Source organism: Pseudorasbora parva, chromosome 17 (genome assembly GCF_024679245.1).
Source record: "Pseudorasbora parva isolate DD20220531a chromosome 17, ASM2467924v1, whole genome shotgun sequence".
Classification (NCBI taxonomy): Eukaryota; Metazoa; Chordata; class Actinopteri; order Cypriniformes; family Gobionidae; genus Pseudorasbora; species Pseudorasbora parva.
Window position 1 is genome coordinate 21901253 of NC_090188.1, and position 12799 is coordinate 21914051.

The 12799-nt window shown below is 39.3% G+C and overlaps 1 protein-coding gene across 1 annotated transcript in view; it reads right to left on the minus strand.

Annotated features, from left to right (window-relative positions):
• Window positions 1-7569, minus strand: part of cdhr1a (cadherin-related family member 1a) — a 143622-nt gene extending 136053 nt beyond the window's left edge. Inside the window, exons 1-2 of the mRNA XM_067421127.1 lie at window positions 7288-7569; window positions 5853-6027 (exon numbers count right to left, since the gene is read on the minus strand). The gene's annotated coding sequence lies outside the window, so the exon portion shown is untranslated. The remainder of the gene's footprint in view (window positions 1-5852; window positions 6028-7287) is intronic.
• Between the last annotated feature and the right edge of the window lie 5230 nt (window positions 7570-12799).

Genomic DNA, 12799 nt, shown 5'->3' on the forward strand with positions numbered 1-12799 from the left:
GCTGTGCAAAGCATCAAGAGATCTGGCGCTTCTCTTTTCCCCTCTCTCGCCCCTTTTTACTGCTTATCTGTTTCAGTGGTGACTCTCTCTCTTCTCTCTCTCTCTCTAATGGGTGCAGTGGAATTACAGCTAATTACGGATGTAAATGGACCCGAAGAGTGACAAAGAGCCTGCTTGTAATTCCACTCTAAATTGTCTCTTACCTCAGCAGAAAATTTATCACAGGAGACAATGTCAACTTTTACAGGGAAGGGCTATTTGCATTTGCGCATTCATTAGCGGGGCATGATCACAGGGCTGGCAGTAATGGCAGGAGAAATGCTGCCCACCCGCTCCCCGCTCCCCACCAAGGCACCTGATAGGGGATAATCTGATAAGTTCCCCCTCAACAGTCTGCCCCCGACTCAAAGGGAGCAGGAGGATATTATGGGATGGGCGGAGAGGGATCTGACACAAATGCCTGATGTTCTGACAGCCTCTGAAAGCCAAAGTGAAGCACTGTGTAATCACATTCCATTTTACATGGCAAAAGACCAGTGAGCACAGCGCCACACAAACAGACATCGAGAGGCTGAGCGCAGTCATACCCGCATCCGAGATCCATGCGGAAAAAAAGACGCTCCCTACTACGTTTCCAGACGGAGCGTGCGGTGACTGGTGCGACAGGGAACCTTGTTGTGATTTATGTTGCTTTAGATATGACTGCTACTTACGCAGTAGCAAGACATCGATCTGACAAAGCAAAGCAAACAATAAAGAGGGAAGGAAGATGATGTGCTTAGTGAAGTGAAGAAATGGAAAGTGTACCTATAAGAGCTAATTATCTGCACACATAATTCTTCAGGTTAAGACAGGGGGCTTGAATGCAGGCCAGCAGGCTTGGGTTCTGGGAGATGACTGTGTCAAAGGGCAGGAATGAAAGGGGGGATCTGCGGAGACCCCGGCCAATCAGACAAAAATGCATTACGGCAGAAAGATACATATACCACCCCAAAGACTAGCAGTCATCTAAATCACATATATACATGGTTCTTACATTTTTTTGTGAACCTATGAGGAGATAGCACCAGCTTATCGTTTTCCAAAAATGACTTTTGTTGCATTTAAGTTATACATGTTATCAGTTCCTGCATTCCCCATAAGCAAACCCATTACTTTGGCATTGTTAGCATTATGCTAACTGATTGCTGCGGATTACAGTTACAAAATTTAGTTCATTCAATAATTTAACCTTAATCCCAAATAAACATGTAATAAATTAAAAGAGGCTTTGAAATCAGAGAGCTGGCAATAATAAAAGCTGCCGCAGGAACTCGCAACTTTAACAGCGCTCTATAACAATCATTGAGCGGGTTCACAACCCACAGTATGAATACAGATAGCCCATTACAACCCAACCTCCAAAGGCAGTGGGAAAAAAAAAAACACATTATTTGCTATGATTATATCCTATCTTTTGGATTCATTCCTTGCTATAACTGTTTGGAGGTTTTAATTAGATGTACACTCTGGGCGGTTAGCATTGTGTCGTTAATAACAGCATATAAAAGCAACAGAAGACAACCGCTGACACTTTTAATAGTTGGAGAAACAAGATACAATATGCCAGTGGTGCCAGGAACAGCTCTATACTTCAAGAGAGCTAAAATACATCAAAAGCACAGACATTAGCACAACATAAAGGAGGTACAAGGTCAATGGAAGATTACTAGATTCTGTCAGGATCTTCCATAACAGGTGATACACATAATGATATCACCTTAGAACCATGAAAGACTCACTTACATTCTTAAACATACTCCAACATAATTCTGGTACCATTATTTTTAAATGAATGCTTTAAATCAATTGAATTACAGTACAACTGTTTGAGTGGTTGAGGGGGAAGATGTTAGCTAGCCTATTACATGGAATGTTTGCTATTTGTTCAGTCCCTGTTTTTTTTGCACTTGCATGATTTATGTAACTCATGAATTCATACATTCTGAGAACACTGTATGCCCATATTAACAAGGACTTGCATTCTGGGAAAAGATCCAGTAGAACATTGGCAGCAAGTTTACTGGGACATGTCCTGGCACTACAGTGGAGTGCTAAACAGTGTTTATTTTCTCTACTCACAACCGCACCACATTTTCTATGTTAAAACGCTTATAGTACATATACATACACTAATTATAATATAAATACTCTTTAAATTACTTTTTAGTCATTTAAACATTATAAGTACTACTATTTATCCAATGTAAATTGTAAAATATGTCCATTCACTACCATGCAAAAGACTGAGATCGATAAGATTCTTTAATGCGTTTCAAGTCTCATACTCACCAAGGTTCAATTGATTTAATCAAAAATACTTTAAAGACAGTAATATTGAGCAATATTACTACAATTTAAAATAACTGCTTAAAATGGAATATATTTTAAAATGTAAGGTATTCTTGTACTGTAAAAGCTGCATTTCAGCATCATTACCGTCACATGATCCTTCAGAAATCATTCTAATATGCTGATTTGGTGCTCAAAAAGCATTCTTTTTATTATCAATGTTAAAAACAGTTGTGGAGGTTAATATTTTTGTGGAAACTGTAATTTTTTTTAGGATTCTTAATTTTTTTTTTTAAGAACAGCCTTTTTTGACAGAAATATATATATATATATATATATATATATATATATATATATATACATACATATATATATGTGTATGTATGTATGTATAATAAGCTATATATCTATATATATATATATATATATATATATATATATATATATATATATATATATATATATATATATATATATATATATATATATATATATAAAGCATTTATGAGAAGTCAATATAGCCAAAAAAAAAAAGAAAAAAAGAAAGAATAAATATCAAAGACAACTATTTGTGCTATTGTATTCAGAGTACTGCATCAAGGAGGTTGCATTGCTGATCTGCTCTAGTTAGTCATTAGACAGAAGCAGAGCATTCCACTTCCTCAGCCTTTTGGCAGACATGCAACTGTGCACTTGCTGGCGTTCCGACTCTGCCGCATCTGAAGCTTGGGCTCACACAGCTGTACAAACAGCGCACAGCTCCGAGCGGCCATCTTGACTAAAGCGTTTATGGGATGCCAGCAGTCGTAATTACGCTTTGATTTGTAGATGCTCGTTCTGCGCCTTTATCTACCCGTGTCAAGAGTCACTGATAGAGGGGAAGTAGTTTGCCCGGCCCACTCCGTCGGAATTCAAAGTGCTCGCTAATTTCAAAGGGCGATTCATCTCCCTCCTCTTTGCATTAATTCATGGATGCCGCTCGTCGCTGTGCTACAAGAGATGGGTCCGGGCTGGGCACATGCGGTAATCTCAGGTCTCCTCTGCCTTTCGGTGACCCAGCTGCCCCGGCAAGTGTCTAGGGCCACTCTCCCCTCACACTTTCATCAGAATCCTATTTCCTCCCCTGTAAGGCGACCCGGGCTGAAACACTACCTCTCAAACTACTGATTTTCAGTGCACATGATGGATGAGTCCCACTCCGACTCCCTCAGCCTGTCTATCAGACTCCCGCGATTAAAACGTACAAATGGCCGCTGCCCCCCTTTCCCAGTCACCTCCACTGCCCCTTCATCCCTTTCCCGCATCACACTCTCTCTCCACTCCCGCTCTAAAGCCCCAAACACCGCTATTCATCTTGCTGAAAAAAACATCATTTATTTTGTACTTCCCTGATAATTTACTTTTTTCTTTCTTTTCCTTTCTACAGGAATTCTCCATTTCCCTATAAAATGAAAATTCATCTAGAATTACATCTTATGTCATCATTATGTTTATTAAGCGTGGATGATGTATATGAACAGCGCTGGCTTGCCGCTGAGTGCTTAATGATGCATAAGATTAAGCCGAGGCTCTCAGCTGTGCTGTGACTCCCCTCTGGTTCCCATGCTGCAGTAGCATGCTGGGAGAACAAGCTCCAAACGGCCATCAGGTGAATGGAAATAGCACTTTGTGTGTGTGTGTGTGTGTGCACGCGCGTGTGTGCATGCGTGCCCATCTATCCTGAATTTTTTTTTTTTTTTTGCATGTGAGCGCATGACAGAAAGAATAAAAGAACAAAAGAGGAAACGAATCGCATTTGGAAATCGCCAACTCGCAGTTTGTCCAGTTGCATTACATAAAACAATGTTGTCTCGGTTCCACTTTGTCTCTGTGTCCCTCTATCTCTAAACCACCCACATAAGAGAAAAGCTCTTTTCTGTCTCCCCATATCTGGCGCTCACTCTGTCTTTTTTTCGGTCTCTTCATCTTTCTTCTCTCCGTAGCCAGAGTAGCGCGCTCCGGCATTCTCTGACAAAAACATTATCCTTCTGCTGCTAAACAATCCAATAAAGCTCTCTACGGGGAAGAACTTAACCTCTTGTCTCGTCTGCTGATGCTTTTCCAACCACGTGACGCCTGCTACAGTAAATTCAAATCATTAGTCTTCTCACCCCCATCAAAAAAAGGGAAAAAACTTCTATTAGTAATGGAGACCTCGTAAGAGACCTTCCTCTGAGAGGACTGCCTTCCCAATTCCCAGTGGAAAAATCCAGCGCAAAAAACTAATTCTACTTTTAATAATCTGTCATGAGGACCAGAGGCAGTCATAAATTATGTGGGGAGCATGTGCGAGTGCGAGCCACAAGAGGGAAATCGGAGGAGGGAGGAGAAAAAAGAAGAAAAAAAAAAAAAATCAAAGCCCAAGTTTGACAAAGTTTGCTGAAGATAAATAATAACTTACAAACAGGATTAGTTGTAAAGTCACAGGCGAGCGCACAGCCGAGCGCTTCCCATCAGCCCATGCAGAATGAAGAATTTACAGCTACACCTGTCATTAGCTCCCCCCCATCTCATTCCTCTTTCCAATGCAGCCCCCCTTTTTCATATTCATTATCCCTCGGCGTTCTTTTCCTCACGTTCTGTCTTTTATCATTAACCCTTTGTGAGAAGCCCACGATAAAGGTCCCGAGGACGTGTGGGAGGACAGGGAGAACACACTGAGAAAACGGCCAGGGTAAATAAAGATGAGAAACGTGGCAGACGTTCGCGGAGTTAATCGCTAGCTGAATGAGTTTGCGGGGGTCTTAACGACCGCCTCCAGTCACCCGGGCGCTCGGGCCGATTCATCAATGGGATATCAATGGGAATCATCCACGGGGGATACTTCCGTGATGACTGTGTGCGTATGTCGCCGCGTGTTGGGAATAGACGGGCTAGCGGCTGCAGGCTGTGCTCTTTGTCCCTGTGTCAATATCTCGGCAAACTATCGACATGCATCATAATCCTGCCTCTCGATCAAGCGCAGACTAAAGAACAATCTCCATTAGATGACGGCGCTGGGGTTGGGTGATAAATGCCCCCTGACGATGGGGAAGGAACTGCGTAAAATAAAGAGGCATGTTCCTACATGTCTTGTCAAAATTGTATTGATTTAATCATCTACAGAACCACACATTCTTGGCTACTGTAGCGTGCAGTAACCTGGGCGCAGTTTGCAGTCGCCGGGCACACAGTGCTCTCCCTCATTGGCTTTGCAGGTGATGAAACGCACAAGGAACGGATCTCTAATTTTTTTCCCTCCGATGTTGGCCCAACACAAACACTGGCAATCCCATTTCATTTCTATTTAGAGGCTGAGGAAGTCTATATATAACACTCAAGCCTAAGCACCTTGCTGGTGACATATCCAGCGGATGGGGGGTGGATAAATAGCTCTAGTTCTTCATCACGGAGACAAAGCCAGTGTATTCCCCTGGCCGGAGAGCGGCGGCCAGAGGTCTGCCCCGCTTATTTAACAGCAGGTGTTTGGAAAAAACACTCACCTTGGGAAACAACTAGATGCTCTTCTCCCTCAGCTCCCAAGTAAACAATCAATCTGAGGGGTCTGGAAGTCGCATCCCTCCGTGGGACAAAGTCATTGAAGCAGGAACTTCTTAGTCAGTCGAATTATCGCGCTGTGATCATGCCCCCACAAGAGTTAGACTGCCAGAACTTGCTCTGTTGAGGAACACAGACAAAAATACGTTCTTGATCAGCACTTAAGTACCCAACATTCAAATCCTATTGGAAGTTACAGTGTCTTAACTAGATTTTAAATATGCACACAACATCTTAAATTGCAACAACAAAAACATTAATGAAGCTGTTGTAATAAATTGAGTAATGATGACACTACACATTCGGAAAGCTAATCTTAGTCATAGCGCCAGCTTAAAATCCTCCATAAAAACTTTTTGTGAAACAGCTCACTACTCATAATATGAAAGAACAGGCAAAATGACCTAGATGGAAATGAGATTACTGTTTCCTACTGAAACACATGGCTCAGAAAGTCAAGTCCTCAATTTTCATCCTTTCTTCAATTCCAGCAAAGGAACTCAATCATATTGGGACAGTAATACAAGCCAAGGACAGCTCACTCATTCTCAATCCTGTCCTGGTTAGAGGAACGCTTGCAGAGCACTAAAACACTGTGTGTTCAATTCAAATGGGAGAAGGCAGAGGCCAGCTAGATTCACCATGATGTCTGTGGTCTGATAGATCACCTTCCTCAGTAAGGACAAAGAGAATGAAGATGACTGTGCTGCCAGCCACAATACAGATGAGACCAACACCTCTGAGTAAGTGGAACACTAGCTGTCTGACTGTCCATTTGTTAAACCTCAGACAACAAAGACAGAGCGGCTAGAACATTGCTTACATGGTGACACAATCATTGGTGACAAAAAAAAACCTGCGCTTAGAATCAGTAACAAATTTAAGGATATAATTATTTTTCCATTGTGGTAAATTCTTATTTTTCTCTTTCATAGCCCAGGATACTTAATCATTAAATATGGCATCAGCTTTGTCTCAGATGTTTCTAAAAGAAGAAAAAAAAGAAAACTTATTTCTGTAGAGTAAATTATTAATATACTAATATGAATTTAGCATTGCTCAAATTATCAGTTTTGGAAGAATTAGATTCTAATATTATAAGACTTTAATTTTAAGACTGATGTTTGAGGCATTGCAGATGTTGTTGAGATCTCTTCTACAACAACATTTGAGATTTGGGGTCTGTTTCTTATATAGATGTAATACATAAAAGTGTACGTTTGCTATGCAGTCTATATAACTTACAGTGATGCCCAGGGGGATATTTGTTTTTAATCATCCTACCAAGTTCCAAGTGTGTATGTATACGTATGTATGTGCATATATGTTGTTTACTTTATGTGCCAAAAGCCAACAACACATTTGAAGCAGTTTACTCACCGCCTGCGGTTACAACGCTTGACCGTCAACCTTTATCGTTGGGACCGCTTCATCTTTCAGCATTAGACGATAAGCAAATACGGAGTTGAACTGGGCCTTGTTTATAAAACAATCATTGCCGAAATGTGGGGAACAAACTGAACAGGGTTGTATAAACACAGTTCTTGGGTGACAATGTTGATTTCGTGAAGTCCTGTGACCTGTGCAGCGCAGCCGACGACTTCCCTGTCGAGTGATAAAATGGGCTCGTTTGTCGTTTCTGTCCATGTTTCTCTCTCGCTCTGATCGAAAATTCCGCCTTTGCTGACGTCACGTAAACTCGAAAAAAATATTTCCGAAACTTGTGAGAAACCGGAAGGAGTAGGGGAGAGCAGAGCAGGGCGCAACCTAACGCTTTTTTGACTTTTTTCACTCCTTTGTGTAAATTCACTTGTGATTCAGAGTATTTATTTTTCCCACAATTGCACACGTCTAGTACAGTTGTGTGGTTTTGTTTCATTAATACAGTGTTTTTTATTTTATTTATTTACATCGAAAGAACGGAAGTGAAATGTGACAACTTGCCAGGTGGGGTAAATCATATATATGGGGTAAATTGTAACATGCCCAAATGACATCTTAAAATGTTTCCTTGTTTATAATCACAAAAATATCCAAGACAAACAAAAATATTGACAATAAAAAACAATAATTACCCTTTTAACATCAAATTAATAATTAAAAATATACTAATTTTTTAAAATGACAACAAACATTGCTAAACACAGATATTCAGCATAGTTAAAAACATAATAATAATAATTTCTGAACATATTCACCCGTTTCTCATGACATCTCAGAATAATTCATAAAATTATAGAATAGCATAACACAATGTTACAACTCACCCACCTGCGCAACTGGGATTTAACCCCGGCTTGTGTCTGCTTGTTAGATCAGCATTAAAGAACTATCTCAAATGTAAAGTAACAGATATAAGATTCAAATAATATCAGATTTGTCAAAACAGAGAGGAAAAATAAACAACTTTACGTTACTTTAAAACAAATACATTTACTTGTGCTATGGTTAAATAAATGTTCAGTGATATCTTCCAAATATTTTTTTTTAATTTTGGCACCATTTTTTCTCTATATAGTGTTGATATGGCAACAAGTAAATACACAAAGTTTCATCATTCTGGTTTGTGTGGAACGTTTTAAACCATGCGTGTTACAACTAACCCCGCATCAGGTTGTGTCCCGCACTCCCCCATTTGTCACATAAATATTTAATCAAATGTCCAACTTATTTTTTGAAACTTTGTCCATGTTTAGCATGAGAATTCAATTGTTTAACAGCGTTAAAATCCCCCCTTTAAAGAATGCTGATAACCAGACAGATGACGGTACCCATTGACTTCCATACTTTTTTTTGCTACTATGGAAGTCAATGGGTGCCGTCAACTGTTTGGCTACTAACTCTCTTTAAAATATCTTTTTTTTGTGTTCAACATAAGCAAGAAACTCATACAGGTTTGGAACAACATGAGGGTCAGTAAATGATGACAGCATTTTCATTTTTGGGTGAACTATCAATTTAATTATTGCCTTATTTATTAAATGATTATATTAATTTGAATACATATTTATATACTTTTTCTCTCAATGTTTCTAAATAGACAGCCCACAATATATATTTATTGACAGTGTCATAATTTAAAAGGAAAAATAAAAACTTTCAGTGGTACTTTAGGCAAAATTGGAAGAATATCACCTTTAAGTTCTGCCAAGTTTCTTTATCCAGGCACAGCAAAACGAGATGTAGCAGAGTGGGGTGGGGGTGAGCTTTCACTCTGTGTGTGAACAGTAGTCATATATTACAGTGCTGCTGGATCAGCCAGGGCAGTAACTCATTCTGTTCCTGCTGCATGTTCCATCCTACCTTACTGCCAAGGAGTCACTTCAGAAGGTCATCCCTTTCATCAAGTATTCTATTTGCATCCAAAATTGTATGTACATGAAAAATGTGCTGGAGTGTTTGCCGAGGCCCAGAGAGGTAGATGAAATTTCTGTAGCCTGATGCACGCTAACCTTTGCAGATGGCACCGCTATTGCTGAAAAATGGATTGCTTAATAAAGCATATCATCCGACATATTTGCTGCTTGGCTGACCAAATAGAGGTTGTTTTTTGCACAAATTTCTTTGTCAAATTTGTCAATGTTCATGTCATTTTTGTTTTAGGTCATGGAATGCGGCGGAAATTCCAAGCGTGTCACGCAGGACCAATTTGTAGCCGCTTCTGGGGATGAACCGATATTTTCCACAAGGTTTATTCCATAATAAGACAAAGCTGGGTCCTGGCTCGACGAGAATTTCTTTATGTATTTCTGATTATTGCCTGGCCAGCGGTGGGCAGGGCGGACTGTGATAAAAACCAGCCAAGCTGATTAATAGGAACATCATAAGAATATTACCAATAGCACCTCATCTTATATCTGTGTGTAATTTAGTCTGTCTTTCTGGACATGCCCATGTAATTATGAGCAGCGGCTCGAGGAAGGTGGAACGTGCTAAGGCACTGAAACCGACTTAAGGTAGCATCTTAATTTGGAACCTAGTGAAAGCCATCGTTGAACATCGTATTCAAAGTACACCATAAAAGTGAAAAGCAAGTGATGAATGGCTCATGCCAGCGTGTGCCGCTTTCATACTTTCGCCTGCTCTAAAGTGTACGCCACTTTGAGACATCTGATACAGAAGAAGCTCCCCAGACTCTGTTTGTGAATGTCTTTCATCAAACTTGCATATGAGAGCAGCCACGTGCTACATAGGCTCTTAGCCACACGCTTTGCCTCCTCTGATGGTCCGGCCAACCAATCCATCTTCCTGAGTGCTCCCACAGATGAGAAGTGGGCACTAGGCGCTTTCGTCGCTGAGCTACAGCAGGAGATGAATTGGAGTGCCATAGCCCACCTCCAGACTGTCCCAGTATAGCAATCTGGACCCCAGCACTGTGCAGTGAGAGACGGTCTTATCCTCCCATCCGCTCAGAGAGGAGGCAGACTCACCCAGCCCCAGGAGGCCCAGGAAGCACGGAGGCGGCCAGAACGCTGCCTGCTGGGGCCTTCCACCCATTCACACAGCCAGACCACGGGAGGTGAAGCGGACACATGGATCTCGAGGCTACTGCAAGATGCTTTGACTGTTGTCCTGCTGACGATATCCGACTACGTACTAAAGTGAAAGATGACAGAAGTTGCATCAACAACATTGATCTGAAAGTCAAAGCAACTCGTTTGTGAACACTGTGAACATCAAAAAAAAAAAGTGTGTGGAAATATGGAGTTATAGGGAAAAAATATAGATAAATGTACAGGGGAAAATATATATAATATAATATAATATAATATAATATAATATAATATAATATAATATAATATAATATAATATAATATAATATAATATAATATAATATAATATAATAAACAATGTACAGCCTGACAATTCAAAATCTAAATTTGAGGCCCAAATTGAGAGGGGAAAAAAGCAATCTGTTGCAGATGCTGATATTCTATGGTCAAAAAATAAGACAATATGCCTGAGTAAGATGACATTTAAATGCTTAGTTTTATGATCAAAGCTCTGTATTTTTCACTGAAGGGGGCATAGCATAAAATGCAATGCAGTATTATGATGACTGAGAAATGTACAAATAAACATTCCTCGAAAGCCTCATGTGTCATATTTAACACATTTTAACATGCTTTTTCTAAAAAGGTATGTATGGCTAAGTAAGTAAACCTACGTTGCTTCAGTCCAGTAAGTATTCATCAAATATTAATAGCCATATAAAATATAAGCCGTTTTTAAAAAAACATAATCAGAGGACAGATTTGTGCAACAGGTGTTTCCATCAGTAAAGTTTTCATCACGTTGATAATTTAGGCTTTAGAAATTTGTGAATAAACTATACTACAGCGAGCTTTATTTGGTTAATAGCCTAATTCATTTTCAATGACATACAGTAATTTGGCCACAACCTTAATAAATGCTTAGGTATTTATTTTAGAATACAACCTTTAAGTTTCATTTTTGTGATCAAACAAATAAAATGTTAAATTAAACATTTTATTATATATAAAATATTTATTTTCATTTTATCAAAAAACAAAAAACACTCAGGAGTCACGGATATGAACCCAACAGTCTTGCATGAAATTTTTTGCAAAGTTATAATTCATGCTGTGCTAAACATTTCTTGTAAAATGTCACTTCACATTTGCAATTAATTTTTAGAATTAATAAGCTATATTTAGACTAAGGAATCAAACTAATGAAACTTCTGATACCCAAACAATGAATCATGGTGCTACCTGGAATGATGGGAAGGTAATTGAAGTAACACACTGCCGAGATGCTTGCACTTTGACCACGTAATGCTTCATTTATGTGAAGAGAGATAACTTGGGTAACAGATAGACACGTTAAGGAAGGAAAACAAACAAACCTGATCAGCCAGACACATGGAAACATACAGTAGCTACACACAAATGTTTAGATGAACGAACACTCAAGCACAAGCCAAGTGACTTGCATGTGTAGGCTATCGAGTTTATATTGCGCCCTCGCTGGGAAATTCTCAAGGGAAAAAAAAAGCACAGCAACTAAATACCTGACCCCTGTCAAGCTTTGTAAAAAGCCTATGTCCTGTCCTTTGGCACTGGGCTACTGTCAGTCTTTCTCTCTTGCTGATAGCATCAGGGAGCAGGGTGGCCAGACACGCAAGACAGGGAGCAAAAGTTCTAGAGGAGGACGTTGTGTTATATTACCTCCTCTGTCTGGTATCAAGTATCCTCCATCTGATGTTAGGCATGGCCCTCTGATCAAAAGGCCTCCTGAAGCAAAGGATCACTGTCTAAGGAGAGCTGCTACAGGTAAGAGTCCAGACACAAAACATTGCCATGCCTCTTTGACACTAGTAGTCCAAAATACAGTTAAGCCCTCGGGATAATGCATTTTCAGCACTGTCGACATGCAATAGATCTTGTGATAAATTGTCTAAGAGTCAAAAAATGTTTCAGACACTCTTTTAAAGGAACAATTCACACAAAAGTGTAAGTCATTCTAAACCTGCATGACTGACTGACTTCTGTGAAGGACAAAAGGGGAACTTTATAATTCTCTAATATTCCAATATGACATTTTATTAAATAAACGTGTAGATATTTTTTCAACATATTATACATAAAATACTCATAAATATATATACAAAGTATAAAATATAAAGTGTGTTTAAAAAAAATGCTGTAAAAGTAATATTATTTCAAAGAAAAATAGCACTAAATAAATTTTTATAATTCAACGTAGTTACGATGAATGGGTCTTGGAACTTCCAAAAAAATGTCAAAAACACCATAAAACGTGTAGTTTAAGGACCATAAAAATAGTCCATACTCCATGTGCACTATATTCTATTCTATATTCATCTAATGGGGCCATATAAAAGTTATGTTTTATTTGTTAGACACAA